Source organism: Leopardus geoffroyi, chromosome D2 (genome assembly GCF_018350155.1).
Source record: "Leopardus geoffroyi isolate Oge1 chromosome D2, O.geoffroyi_Oge1_pat1.0, whole genome shotgun sequence".
Classification (NCBI taxonomy): domain Eukaryota; kingdom Metazoa; phylum Chordata; class Mammalia; order Carnivora; family Felidae; genus Leopardus; species Leopardus geoffroyi.
In genome coordinates, this window is record NC_059334.1 from 20,565,021 (window position 1) to 20,581,210 (window position 16,190).

Genomic DNA, 16,190 nt, shown 5'->3' on the forward strand with positions numbered 1-16,190 from the left:
AAAGGATTGTGTCTTATGTCAAAATCTCTTCTAGTTATTTTTCTTTCTTTAGTATGTACAAAAAGTGAGATTTTAATAGTATCTCAGGGTCATCATTCTGAGCTTGAGCTGAGTGCTCATCTTTTATAGATTAGAGCTGTAGATGGAGAAAGTATTAAAGATTGAAATGTATCTATCCTCCAACAGTTGTGTGTATGTGTGTTCTAACAGAATTTCTTGTTCTAACAGAATAACTCTCTTTCACTTATTTGTGTCTCCTATGAGTCCTCTGGGAAAATAAAGGTTAAATTAGCTTAGAAAATTCTGATTGGTTGTCTCCCACTTATAGTGGTTTCCTTATAATTAGAGATGAGGGGAACAAGGGAGAAAGATCCCATTTAAATATTGGGCCCCATTTGATACAGTCTGTATGATGCATCACATTCAAATAAATACAAGTTTGACAATAGTGACTAATCAGAAGGTAATTCGAATATTTGACAAGACTCTCAAAGAATGACAAAATAATATCTAGGAGAACTCCTTAAAATTACTTCATCACTCGTCCCATTCCCTACCCACTCTAAAGTTCTTTCCAAAGACTCTCTCAGCCCACCAAATCTATTTATCATCCCTATATACACTCAGAGTTCTGGTCTCCACGCCCCACCTCCCCCATGGCTCCCCCCCCCCCCCACAACAAAGAAGGTTTTTTTTTTCCTCTTTTTAAGATTAAAAAATAAATATCCTCAGGCTATTATCTTCCAATGCCAGGAGGTAAGCACATAGTCACAGAGGGGCAAAGTTGAGAACTCTCACACAATAATGCTTTTGGCACCACTTGAGCATTTTTTAACAGACTATATTCAAAAAAATCCACATTTTTTGAAGACTGGAGGAAGGAAAGAGTTGAAATGGTACAAAATGAACAACAAATTTGAGCACAGATATAATTCTGCTTAGACCCACCTTTCCCCTGGAGGCTGTATTTCTTGAAACCTGAAAACATAAACCAGTAAGTCATCCCCTTGTAAATTCACCTACTTTTCTTGAGGGGCTGGGATGGGCTAAGGCCAGTATTTAACATTGAACCTGAAGTAGGATAGCTAAAGTGCTTTACTTGATGTATCCAAAAACTAGAGCAGGCAGAGAGGGAGTCTAAGAGCATGCAAAGTAAAGACATAAACAATATGATTTGATAAGATATAAGCATAATAAAAAGTTAGAAAAGAAGAAATACCAAATACACACTAAATGTAAATGTGCTGAAGAGATTGCCAGATAAGAGTGTTTTCATAGTGTGGCAGAATAAGTAAAATGTTTCCTCAAAAAACACTATATTGAGAAAATTTCCATGTCATTTATATTTGTCTAGAAAGAGCTATTTTGAGAGCACCTAGATGTCTTGGGATTAAACTTCTCATCTTTTAGGGAAGGAAGTAATTGCTTGTTCATTTATTAACTTAGAATAAGTTCAAATAAAATTTACTGTAAAAGCACAGTATTAGGCAATAGAAGTAGGACATAGAATAAAACCAACATGGTCTTTACTCTCTTGGAACTTACAATATATAACAGGGAAGACATTGAATAGATTATTACTCATTCAGACATTGAATATATGCAGTGAGAGTTATGATGGAGAAGTGCATGGTGCTTTTCAAGCTAGTCAGGGAAGGCTTTATAGAAGAATATGATTTAAAAAAAAAAGACAGAGTTGCCTTCCTTTCTCTGGCATATTAAACCAAGTAAATATGTGTTGAGTAATTCAGGTGTTACTACTATAACCTCTGGGCATAGTCTTTCTCCTTTGCCTAAAAAGCATACATTAACATCAGATTAAGTGAAGAGCTTATAAAATGCATGATGGCACACTGACCAATCAAAACATGCCAGGCATTCTTTTTCAGAGGATTGGGAAAGAGATTCATTTTGAAATAATTATCTGGAAATAGGTTCAACCTGAAAAAAACAAACATGAAGCCATAAATGTTTTCCAACAAAACTGTAGACCTATTCTACTTTCTGAAATTGTATATCTCTTTCATAGCACTGGAAGGTCAATACCATGTTTTATGTTCCAAGGGTAAAAACATAATGTCTGTTTTATTTCACAACATGAATTGAAACACTTGTGGGACAGGATGTTGTTTTGGTTGAATAGGTTGTTCGAGGTTCCTTAGGAGTTTTATCCAGTAACTGCTTTCAGCTTTAAGGTATTAATGTTTCCACTTGGTTCTCAGGTCCAAAGACTGCGTAAGCAGATTTTTCTGTTTTTGATCCTTTGTGCTACTGCTAGTGTGGTTTAAGGTAATCAGTCATATAACTGAAAGTAATAAAGGACTCTGGCTAAGAGTTTTTACACAAATAAAACATGCATTGGGCTTGAGTGGAGATGGCAATTATTCAAGGATTGCAGGAATAACTTCAAGTCAAACCTCAAAAATGTCCCAGATTTGTAACTTGTGAGCTGGTTGGGAAGGCTGTCCCTCATGTTAATTCAGGTAAGATGCTGGCCAGGCTTATGTTAGGGAAACTAGAGTGCCTGATGGGAAAAATAAAGTGACCTGATTCCCTTGGGCTATTCAGCAAGTCTCTACTCCTCCTTCAGGAATCTACCTGCCAGACTCTACAAGGAAAACTTGCTCTACTCCCATCTTTCCCTGGGGACCTTGTATTTAGGAACACAATTAAGAAGTCAGGTTTGTCATAAACTGTTTTCGCTCAGGACCCTTTCCCCTTGGGGTCTATCACTCCTATCTGCCAGTTCTCAGAACTATACTGCTACCCTCTAGAGGCTCAAAGTTCACCACATTGAAGCCCTACTTTGGTTTTCCCTATTTGGCCCAATATTGCTAATGATAATTCTCCCCATTTTTTTTGCTTCCCCACTACATTAGTTTACTGTTGTTTCAACAAGTTACCATAATCTTAGGGCTTAAAACAGCACAAATTTATTATCAGACAGTCCTGAAGGTCAGAAGTCTGAAATGGTGTCATTGGGTTAAAATCAGGGTGTCAGCAGGGCTGCATTCCTTCCTGGAGATTTTAGGAGAGAATCCATTTTCTTGCTTTTTCCGTGCTTTCCTCATGGCCTATGGCTCCCTTCCATCTTCAAAGCCAGCAGTGGCTGGTGGAGGCTTTCTCTTATATATCTCTCTGACTTTGCTTTTGTCATCATATTTCACTCTGACTCTTACTTTCCTCCTTTTACTTTCAATTTTTTTTCTTAATTTTTTTTTCGACGTTTATTTATTTTTGGGACAGAGAGAGACAGAGCATGAACGGGGGAGGGGCAGAGAGAGAGGGAGACACAGAATCGGAAACAGGCTCCAGGCTCTGAGCCATCAGCCCAGAGCCCGACGCGGGGCTCGAACTCACGGACCGCGAGATCGTGACCTGGCTGAAGTCGGACGCTTAACCGACTGCGCCACCCAGGCGCCCCTTACTTTCAATTTTTATGTCTGTGATCACTTTGGGCCCACCTGAATAACCCAGGATAATTTCCCTATTTTGAGGTCAGCCTTAATTCCTTCTTTCGTCTTCACTCTCTTGCTGTGTAACGTAACTTATTCACAGGTTCTGGAAATTAAGACATGAACATCTTTCTAGAGTCTTTACCATACTCGTCTTTAATTTTGCAGTCAAGAATTTTATTTCTCCAATGATTCCCTACAAAGCTGAAAAACAGACCTGATAATTGAACTCAATAGAAGATGTTAAAGGCAAACATGTAGGACATGTCCCCACTTATTCTCCTGTGTCTGTTTACATATCATGAGTCAGCCATGGTCCTTTCCTATACAGAACCTAAATGAGTCTTCAGAATCTTTTTAACATAGTATTCTTGGTAACCCCTTCCAGTTGGTCAGATTCAGTGTTAAGATGAAACTCATTTGATATTGCTGCTTTAGTGGGTTACTTCTTCCTTTTAATTGGGAACTTCCAGATATGCAATATTTTAACCCAAAGGGATACTTTTAATGGTAAACTTTAGAGTACCAGTAATCAACCCGTGGAGGCAAGTGTGCTTAGGAGGTTTTCCTGTAATCTTTTAAGATATAATACCTGTGCCAATTCCTGTTCCCCTCTTTCTAAGGCCACCTCTGCACAGGGAACAGGATTGGATGATCTAGGACAAAGTTTCTCAATCTCAACATTGCAGGCATTTTGCATGGGATAATTCTCTGTTGTGCGTGCTGTCTGTGCATTGTAGGATGTTTAGTAGCATCTCTGGCCTTTATCCACTTTGCCAGTAGCACTTCACTGAAAAACATCTTTCGACATTGTCAGATATACTCAAGGCAACAAAATAGCCCCCAGTTGAGAACCACTGCTCTAGTAGAATGAAGTGGAAACCACCTATTTCTGGAATTAATGTTAGAAAGATATACTTTTGTTTTGTTGTGATTCTTTGCCTTCCTTTTGGATTTTATTTAATGGCATTTCCATTTCTTTGCCAATTGAAGACCCCATCAACAGTATCATTTCCCCAAGTCTTCATTTCAGATATCCAAATCTCAGACCAGAGTGGAAGCCCTTTTGTTAGCAAGGGTGTAACATGAGCACAAATATTGATTCTACCCATTTTTAAGTCTCATCTCAGGCATACTCCTTTAATAATCATTCTCTGCCCTCTTCTGAACTGCTGTTGGCTAAACCTCCAATGACTGTTATCATATACATTTGGCAGTCCTAGTCATTTTATTTATGGATACATGGCTGACCCGAAATAGAATACTTTGAGAATGGTTTTTATATCTTACTTATGTACAGTATCCTTAACATACTAGGTACTTAACAATTACTTTTTTAAAAAGGTTTACATATTTCTTCCACACAATTTATTTTTTTTTAATTTTTTTTTAAAAGTTATTTTTGAGACAGAGAGAGACAGAGAATGAACAGGGGAGGGGCAGAGAGAGAGGGAGACACAGAATCTGAAACAGGCTCTAGGCTCTGAGCTGTCAGCACAGAGCCCGACACGGGGCTCGAACTCACGGACCATGAGATCATGACCTGAGCTGAAGTCGGACGCTTAACCAACCAAGCCACCCAGGTGCCCCTCTTCCACACAATTTAAAGAGCCAAATAAAACCGTTGAGGCTTATGAAAAGTAACAGAGTTATGATTCTCTCTTACCACTCTCCCATTTTCCAGAATGTAGAAACAATAATTTTTACCTTTTTTAGAATGTCTTGGTGTTTAACTCTATGTTGCTAAATAATGCCTGTATTGCTGCCTCTTTTTTCAGTTTTAGGCGGTATCTATGTAGGGATTTATCTCTCTTTACATACATACAGACTAGCAATTTTCAGGAAATAAAAGTTATATTATTAATGTGTGCTTCCCAGTACAATCTTGCAATATGGTTATACCATTGTTTTCAGTTGAATAATTTTCACTGTTTATGCATGTCATTTAGTATATAAGTGCTTTTCATAGCTAAACTGCATAGCATATGATGATTTCTATTCCTTTTCTGTACGTTTTATAAAGTTAATACACATCTACAATCCTTAATTTACAATTTCAAAATTCAAAAAGCTCTGAAGACCAAAACCAAAACAAAATAAAACAAAATTTTACATTGGCAGAAAATTCATTTGACAGCAACATCTGATTTGAACATATCTGGCTACTTATAGTTCTTACTTATGCTTCCTGGTGTGATTATTTAGATGCTTTGCTGAAGAAATTTTGATGTGTTTGATTATAGTGATTATAGCAAGTGATCCACTTGGGGAGTTATAGAAAATATATCTATCCACCATATTTCTAAAATCTGAAAAAATCTAAAATTTGAAATATATCCTTCCCCAAAGGGTTCAGATAAGTGATTGTCTCATTTTGTTTTCTTTCTTAAAATTCCTTTTCACAATTTTATACTATGAAATACAACAAACTTACAGGAAAGTGCATAAAACATAAGTGTACAATTTAATGAATATTTGTAAAATGAACGTGTGTTTAACTATCTATCACCCAGGTCAAATAGTACAAGATTCCCAGCACCCAAGAAGCTCCAAGCATTTCCCTTCTCAATCATCATCCTCTCCCATGCCATTAGTGGTAACCACTAACCTAACTTTTATGTATTAATTTTCTTGGTTTTCATTTCAGTTTTGCCACCAAATTACACATCCCTAAACAAATAGTTTTGTCTGTTTTTTAACTTTAGATAAATTAAATCACACCCACAATATATATATTTATATTTTATGTATATATATATATATATATATATATATATATATATATACACACACACACACATACATATAGTGCCTGACTTTAATTTTCCATTTAAAATTTCTCTGAAATTGGGGCGCCTGGGGGGCTCAGTCAGTTAAGCGTCCGACTTCAGCTCAGGTCATGATCTCACGGTCTGTGAGTTCGAGCCCCGCGTGGGGCTCTGTGCTGACAGCTCAGAGCCTGGGGCCCGTTTCAGATTCTGTGTCTCTCTCTCTCTTGCCCCTCCCCTGTTCATGCTCTGTCTCTCTCTGTCTCAAAAATAAATAAACGTTAAAAAAAAATAAAATTTCTCTGAAATAAATTTATAGAAAAGTTGAAAATATGGTACATAATTTTATTTACACTATACGAGAATAAACTGCTAATATGTCCCATATAATTCTCCATAATGCCCCTTACTTCTAGGATACTTTAGTATGTGTTTCTTTTTTTTTTTTTCTTTAAAAATTTATTTTTTTTAATTTTATTTTTTATTTTTAAAAATTTACATCCAAATTAGTTAGCATATAGTGAACCAGTGATTTCAGGAGTAGATTAGTATGTGTTTCTTATAAACAAGAACATTCTATTGTATAACCTCAATACAACTATCAAAAGCAGGAAATTACCATTGGTACCATACCATCTAATCCTTAGATTCCATTCAAGTTTTGCACATTGTCTCAATAGTGTCTTTTATACCTACTCCCTAATTTGCAATTTCAAAATTCAAAACCTCCAGTTCAGAATCACACACTCTTGAGGCTTCTTCAATTCAATTCAAAACAGTTCCTCCAATTTTCTTTGACTGTCATAACCATGAAGCTTTTGCAGATTATAGGTCAATTATTTTGTAAAATGTCGCTCCATTTAAGCTTATCTGATATTTACTCTTGATTAGATTTACTTTATGCATCTTTGCCAAGAAAATTATAAAAGTGATGTTATGTTCATGGGGCGCCTGGGTGGCTCAGTTGGTTAAGCGTCCGACATCAGCTCAGGTCATGATCTCCCCGTTAGTGGGTTCAAGCCCCACACTGAGCTCAGTGCTGACAACTCAGAGCCTGCAGCCTGCTTCGGATTCTGTGTCTTCCTCTCCCTCTGCCCCTCCCCTGCTCGCACTCTGTCTCTCTATCTCTCTCTCAAAAATAAAGATTTTTTAAAAATTAAAAAAAAGTGATGTTATGTTCTTTTCATTGCATTCTACCAGGTGGCATATAGTTTCTATTTGTTCTGTTATTGATGTTGTTAGTTTTGATCACTTGATTAAGGTAGTTAAGTTTGCTAGCCTTCTCAGCTGCAAATTTACTCTTTTGTCCTTTATAATTAACAGGTATTTTGTGGGGAGATTCTTTGATGATATTGAAGTACCTCATTTAAATATCTTATGAAACTCAGCTTATTAATTTTTAAATTTATGTTGAGTCATGGTTTCCAATTTTATTCAAAGGATTATAGTGCTTTAACATATCATTTACTGTGATGCTTAAATCATCCCAGATGTGTGGGATAGTCCCTTCAAGACAGGTCTTTGCCATTTTGACATATCACCATCATTCTTTAAGCCATTCCTTATTTTCTGGCACAAAAAGAAAGAATATTCCAGGATCATGTTCTACTTTTCCTGACCTTATCTTGAAACTGACTATTTCTACAAGAAATTTAATTCCAAGATTCCACTTAGTGGATTTAGAGAATAAGATCTGGATACTAGATGTGCTTATTGCTTTTGAAGGTATTACTGCTCACATGTTCTCTTAGTGGACATAGCTAGAGAATATATGTATGTGTATGTATACATTTATATGTATATATGTATGTATATATGCATATATATCATATATATAATATTCATTCTCTGTTTTTATCTTATTTTCCCTTCCCTTCCCTTCCCCTATGTTCATCTGTTTAGTTTCTTAAATTCTACATATGAGTGAAATCATATGATATTTGTCTTTCTCTGACTGGCTTATTTAACATATCATAAAACAGAGAGAGAAACCCTAAGAGACTCTTAAATACAGAGAACAAACTGATGGTTGCTGGAGGGGTGTTAGATGGGGGGATGGGTTAAATGGGTGATGGACATTAAGAAGGGCACTTGGGATAAGCACTGTTATATGTAAGTGATAAATCACTAAATTCTACTCCTAAAACCATTATTATACTATATGTTAACTAATTTAGATTTAAATAAACAAAATAAAATAATAAAATAAAATATATTCACATATAACAATACACATTTACATCTATATTTACCTATCAATCTATGTGTTGAAAACTATGAATCTACAGTGACAACTCTAAGTTTATTTTAGCACCACAAGGTTCATTCTAGTTTTCCTTCTTTCCACACATTTACTCCCTTTCTCCCAACAGGAAACTTATTCCATTATCCTTAACAGATTTACCCAATTGATCAATTTCTTTTATGCAATCCCATCACTGCTGCTCGTTCCTCTCCCACTTTTACGCTGTCATCATTTTACTGGTGCTCTGACACCATGCAATGGGCCTGTGACCAGCCTTATGACCCTTGTTAATCCCTCCACTTTACTCTTCCTACGTGACCACTGATCTTCTATGTATCTCTATAAATGAGTTTGAATTTTCTAGAATTTTATGTAAATGGAATCACACAGTGATTCTTTCATTCAGCATAAGTAATTTAAGATTCATTCATGTTGTTATATCACTAGTTCCTGCCCTGTTATTGCTGAGCCTTCCATTGTATGGATATACCACAATTTATCTATTCATCTGCTGATAGACATTTGAGTTGTTTCCATGTTTTGGCTATTAAAAATAAAGCCATATGCTTCATGTGCAAGTCTTTGTGTGGACATGTATCTCCCTTTCTCTTGGGTAAATACCTAGGAATTAAATGACTGGATAGTATTATAGGTATAGTTTAACTTTTTTTTTTTTTTTTTTTGATCACACATCTGCCTTTATTGTGAGCAGCAAATGGGACACTTCCAGCAATAGTAAAAAAATTAATTTGCAAAAGCAGATATTCAGTGAAGCCACCTGGTTGGAACCATTGGGAGCCTGTACATAGATGACAACCCAGAGCAACAGGAAGAGGACTCCAAAGCCCATGAAAAGCAAGGCCACCAAGTAGATGAGAAGCTGTTTGTAGATAAATGTACTTAGTGGAGGTAACCTCATAAATGAAGAACCAGGCAGTGAAGAACATGCCAATGGTCAACAGCACCACAGTCAGACGGGAGAGGACAACCAAAGTTCGTTGGGTTGGTGTATCTGCTCATGGCCTCAGTGTCCATTTTGCCAGGCAAAGGGTGATCCACAACCACCACCAGAATAACACATTGGCAGAAGCGGTATATGTTTAACTTTTAAAGAAACTGCCAAAATGTTTTTCAATGTTGTTGTGCCATTTTACATGCAGACCAGCAGTGTATGAAAGTTTCAGTTTTCTACATCCCACCCACACTCATAAAGTCTGTCTTTTAAATTTTAGCCATTCTAGTGGAACCTCATTGTGCTTTTAATTTGCATTTCCCTAATGACCAATGATATTGAACTCATTTGCATGTGCCCTTTATAGATCTTCTTTGGTGAAATATCTGATTAAATCTTTTACCTAATTTTTAATTGTCTTGTTTTTTTCTCTTATAGCTGAGCTTTGAGCGTTCTTTATATAATCTGGATACAAGTCTTTTATCAGATATATGCTTTGCAAAGATTTTTCCCAGTATGTCGCTTGCCTTTTCATTCTCATTCTTTTATTTAATTTTCATTCTTTCATTTAAAGAAAAATGGTGTATTTTTACAGAGCAAAAGTTTTAAATTTTGTTGAAGTCCAATTTATGAATTTGTTATGAATTGTTTTTGGCATCATATCTAAGAAATCTTTGCTTAACCCAAGGTCACCATAAGTATTTGTTATTTTTGTTGCTGTCATAAGTGGTAATCCTCTTTAATGTCAATTTCCAAATCTCTGTTGTCAGTATATAGGTGTAATGCTATATAGTTCCTCTCCATCATGTCTGGAGGCACATAATGCCAGTTTTTCCCACTCATAGTAATTCTTAGATTTGAGTTTTTATTTTTGAGTTTTTATTTTTGGACTATCATTATGAAAAATGGATTTGTATATATTTGATATACTTCAATTCATTGGAGCCATTATTTTTTTAGATGCTTAAGTTGCCCCATCTTTGGTCAGTATGAGCCCCTTCTAATTGGCTCCTGTGTTCTTTCAGTATGACACTAGTAGCCATTGATAACTTTCTTGCTTTCAGGCTGGACAAGATATCTCTGATTCATCCTGTACATTTGGTGTTACAGATTTGGAACTGCCATCACTAAAAGGTGCTCTGGTTCTCTTTTTGGAGAAATAGTATAATGAGATTACAATCTAGATACAAAGGGCATTCATTACTCCTGGAGTGTCATTGTTTATTTTGGTGGTGTAATTTCATGAACAGAAGTATTTAGTTTAAATTTTGTCAAATTTATTAATATTTTTATTAATATTAGCCTTATACTTTTTTTGTGTGTTTTGTTTGGGACTATACCCTTACCCTGAAGTTCTGAAAATATTCACCTATATTATCTTCTAAAAGGGTTTATTATTTTGCCTTTCCTATTCAGTGCCATGAGCTAGGTGGAATTGATTTTGATTTTGTTGCATAGTAAGTGTTCCAATATCATTTTTCCCCAAAAGGATGCTCAACGTTCCTGTCATTATGTACTGAAAAGACCACCCACTTCTAACTACTCTACATTATTATTATGACTTGTCATAAGTCAAGTACCCATATACGTGTAGGTCAATTTCTGGAGCACACATATTTTATTTGATTTGTCTATTGGCCTGTCCTTGCACCACTACCTTCTTTTATTTTTTTAATTTATTTTTATTTTTTTAAATATAATGTATTGTCAAATTGATTTCCATACAACACCCAGTGTTCATCCCAACAGGTGCCTTCCTCAATGTCCATCACCCACTTTCCCCTCCCCTCTACCCCTCATCAACCCTCAGTTTGTTCTCAGTATTTAAGAGTCTCTTATGGTTTGCCTCCTTCCCTCTCTGTAACTTTTTTTTCCCCTTTCCCCTCCCCCATGGTTTTCTGTTAAGTTTCTTAGGATCCACATATGAGTGAAAACATATGGTATCTGTCTTTCTCTGACTTATTTCACTTAGCATAACACTCTCCAGTTCCATCCACATTGCTACAAATGGCCAGATTTCATTCTTTCTCCACTACCTTCTTTTAAGTGCTGTACCTTAATATCTTTATTTTTGGTAGAGCCAAAGTCCTTACTATAATTGTTTCTTGTGTATTCTAGTCTTGGGTTTTTTTTTTTTTTGTATTATATATATATATTTTAGAATTGGCTTGTTATTATTTCTTCAGACCTATTGAGATTTTTATTCAATTGCATTGAAATTGTAGATACATTTGTGGAGAACTGTTATTTAATAATAGAGAGCCCCCAAATCCATGTGCTTAGTCTTTGTACTTGTTTAGGTCTCCTTTAACTTTCTTTATTAAAATTTCATAGTCTTTTGCCATATACGCCTTACAAATCTTAGGCTATAATTATTCCTAATTACTTAAATTTTGATAATATAATAAATGGCATATTATTTTAACTTTTGTTTTTTAAATGTTTGTTGCTCATATATAGAAATAAATTTTATATTGATGTTGTATCTAGCAACCTTGCTAAACTGAATTAATTATCACTAGATTATTTTTGTATTTCTAGGAACACAATCATAACACTTGCAAATAATGACAGTTGTATTTTGTGTTTAACCCTTATACATTATATTTCTTCATTTTGCTTTATAGTTTTGGCGAGGACCCTTAGGGCAATGTTGACAAGAAATGGGACAGAGGCATCCTTATTTTGTTACTTACATCAAAAAGATAACTTTCGGGGCGCCTGGGTGGCGCAGTCGGTTAAGCGTCCGACTTCAGCCAGGTCATGATCTCGCGGTCCGTGAGTTCGAGCCCCACGTCGGGCTCTGGGCTCAGAGCCTGGAGCCTGTTTCGGATTCTGTGTCTCCCTCTCTCTGACCCTCCCCCGTTCATGCTTTGTCTCTCTCTGTCTCAAAAATAAATAAACGTTAAAAAAAAAAAAAAGATAACTTTCAGTGTCTCTGCATTAAAAATTATGTTTGCTTGTGGGTTAAGATTGATTTTTATTTATTTTTTTATAAAAATGATCCCTTGTGTTTTAAGTTTCCTGAGCTTTTTCTTTTTAATCATGAAGTGTGTTGAATTTTATCACATGTTTTTCTACATCTATTGAACTGATTGTACAATTTTTCTTCTTTAACTTCTTTTTTTTTTTTTTTTTTTTAAATTTTTTTTTTCAACATTTATTTATTTTTGGGACAGAGAGAGACAGAGCATGAACAGGGGAGGGGCAGAGAGAGAGGGAGACACAGAATCGGAAACAGGCTCCAGGCTCTGAGCCATCAGCCCAGAGCCCGACGCGGGGCTCGAACTCACGGATCGCGAGATCGTGACCTGGCTGAAGTTGGACGCTCAACCAACTGCGCCACCCAGGCGCCCCTAACTTCTTTTTTTAACTTTATTTATTTATTTTGAGAGAGAGAGAGAAAGAGAGAGAGCATGAAAATCAGGGTAGGGCAAAAAGAGAGGGAGAGAGAGAATCCCAAGCAGGATCTTAACTGTCAGTTCAGAACCCCACATGGGGCTCAATCCCATGAACAGTGAGATCATGACCGGAGCAGAAATCAAGAGTCAGCTGCTTAACCCACTGAGCCACCCAGGCACCCCTCTTCTTTAACTTCTTAACATGGCAAATTACATTGATCAACTTTTTTTAAACTGTTAAACTCCCCTTGATTTGCTGGTTTAAACACATTTTTGTTTATCTTATATTCTTTTGCTATACTGCCAGGTGTAAATTGCCATTTTAGTAGGATTTCAAGGGTGACTGAAATTAAGTGCCTATTTTCAGTCTGCCATATTTACCTACAGGTTAATACTTATTAATTTTTGCCAGATGTTTTACTATGTTGGCACTTTCATTTCTTTTTTTTTTCTAAATGATAAGTCTGTTTATTTTTTTAAGTGATTATATCAATTTATTTATTTTTTAATTTTATTTTTCATTTTTTAAAATTTACATCCAAATTAGTTAGCATATAGTGCAACAATGATTTCAGAAGTAGAATCCTTAATGCCCCTTACCCATTTAACACATCCCCCCTCCCACAACCCCTCCAGTAACCCTCAGTTTGTTCTTCATATTTATGAGTCTCTTCTGTTTTGTCCCCCTCCTTGTTTTTATATTATTTTTGTTTCTCTTCTCTTATGTTCATCTGTTTTGTCTCTTAAAGTCCTCATATGAGTGAAGTCATATGATTTTTGTCTTTCTCTGATTGACTAATTTCACTTAGCATAATACCCTCCAGTTCCATCCACATAGTTGCAAATGACAAGGTTTCATTCTTTTTGATTGCCAAGTAATACTCCATTGTATATATATACTACATCTTCTTTATCCATTCATCCATAGGTGGACATTTGGGCTCTTTCCATACTTTGGCTATTGTTGATAGTGCTGCTATAAACATGGGGGTGCATGTGTCCCTTCGAAACAGCACACCTGTATCCCATGGATAAATGCCTAGTAGTGCAATTGCTGAGTCATAGGGTAGTTCTATTTTTAGTTTTTTGAGGAGCCTCCATACTGTTTTCCAGAGTGGCTGCACCAGCTTGCATTCCCATCAACAATGCAAAAGAGATCCTCTTTCTCCACATCCTCGCCAACATCTGTTGTTGCCTGAGTTGTGAATGTTAGCCATTCTGACAGGTTTAGGTGGTATCTCATTGTGGTTTTGATTTGTATTTCCCTGATGATGAGTGATGTTGAGCATTTTTTCATGTGCCGGTTGGCCATCTGGATGTCTTCTTTGGAGAAGTGTCTATTTATGTCTTTCGCCCATTTCTTCAGTGGATTATTTGTTTTTTGGGTGTTGAGTTAGATAAGTTCTTTATAGATTTTGGATACTAACCCTTTATCTGGTATGTCATTTGCAAATATCTTCTCCCATTCTGTCAGTTGCCTTTTAGTTTTGCTGATTGTTTCCTTCGCTGTGCAGAAGCCTTTTATTTTGATGAGTTCCCAGTAGCTCATTTTTGCTTTTGTTTCCCTTGCCTCTGGAGACGTGTTGAGTAAGAAGTTGCTGCGGCCAAGATCAAAGAGGTTTTTGCCTGCTTTCTCCTCGAGGATTTTGATGGCTTCCTGTCTTACATTGAGGTCTTTCATCCATTTTGAGTTTATTTTTGGGTATGGTGTAAGAAGGTGGTCTAGGTTCATTCTTCTGCATGTCGCTGTCCAGTTTTCCCAGCACCACTTGCTGAAAAGGTTGTCTTTATTCCATTGGATATTCTTTCCTGCTTTGTCAAAGATTAGTTGGACATACGTTTGTGGGTCCATTTCTGGGTTCTCTATTCTGTTCCATTGATCTGAGTGTCTGTTCTTGTGCCAGTACCATACTGTCTTGATGATTACAGCTTTGTAGTATAGCTTGAAGTCTGGAGTTGTGATAACTGTTGCCTTGGTTTTCTTTTTCAAGATCGCTTTGGCTATTTGGAGTCTTTTCTGGTTCCATACAAATTTTAGGATTATTTGTTCTCGCTCTGTGAAGAATGCTGGTGTTACTTTGATAGCGATTGCATTGAATATGTAGATTGCTTTGGGTAGTATCAACATTTTAACAATATTTGTTCTCCTATCCAGGAGCATGGAATCTTTTTCTATTTCTTTGTGTCTTCTTCAATTTCTTTCATAAGGTTTCTGTAGTTTTCAGTGTATAGATTTTTCCCCTCTTTGGTTAGATTTATTTGTAGGTATTTTATGGTTTTTTTGTGCAACTGTAAATGGGATCGATTCCTTGATTTCTCTTTGTGTCGCTTCATTGTTGGTGTATAGGAATGGAACCGATTTCTGTGCATTGATTTTATGTCCTGCAACTTTGCTGAATTCATGAATCAATTCTAGCAGTTTTTTGATGGAATCTTTTGGGTTTTCCATATAGAGTATCATGTCATCTGTGAAGAGTGAAAGTTTGACCTCCTCCTGGCCGATTTGGATGCCTTTTATTTCTTTGTGTCATCTGATTGCAGAGGCTAAGACTTCCAATACTATGTTGAATAACAGTGGCGACAATGGACATCCCTGTCTTGTTCCTGACCTTAGGGGGAAAGCTCTCAGTTTTTCCCCATTGAGGATGATATTAGCCTTGGGTCATTCATATATGGCTTTTATGATCTCGAGGTATGCTCCTTCTATGCCTACTTTGTTGAGAAAAGATGCTGTATTTTGTTAAATGCTTTCTCTGCATCTATTGAGAGGATAATATGGTTCTTGTCCTTTCTTTTATTGATATGATGAATCACCTTAATTGTTATGTGGATATTGAACCAGCCCTGCATCCCAGGTAAAAATCCTGCTTGGTCGTGGTGAATAATTTTTTTAATGTATTGTTGGGGTCTGTTGGCTAATTGCTTGTTGAGGATTTTTGCATCCATGTTCATCAGGGAAATTGGTCTATAATTCTCCTTTTTAGTGGGGTCTCTGGTTTTGGAATCAAGGTAATGCTGGTTTCATAGAAAGAGTTTGGAAGTTTTCCTTCCATTTCTATTTTCTGGAATAGTTTCAAGAGAATAGGTGTTAACTCTTCCTTAAATGTTTGGTAGAATTCCCCTGGAAAGCCATCTGGCCCTGGACTCTTGTTTTTTGGCAGATTTTTGGTTACTAATTCGATTTCCTTACTGGTTATGGGTCTGTTCAAATTTTCTATTTCTTCCTGTTTCAGTTTTGGTAGTGTATATGTTTCCAGGAATTTGTCCATTTCTTCCAGATTGCCCATTTTATTGGCATATAATTGCTCATAATATTCTCTTATTATTAATTTTATTTCTGCTGTGTTGGTTGTGATCTATCCTCTTTCA

The 16,190-nt window shown here is 36.2% G+C and overlaps 1 pseudogene; it reads right to left on the reverse strand.

Moving 5' to 3' along the window:
- Window positions 1–9,147: 9,147 nt before the first annotated feature.
- On the reverse strand, window positions 9,148–9,857 carry LOC123576536 (annotated as a pseudogene).
- Window positions 9,858–16,190: the final 6,333 nt, after the last annotated feature.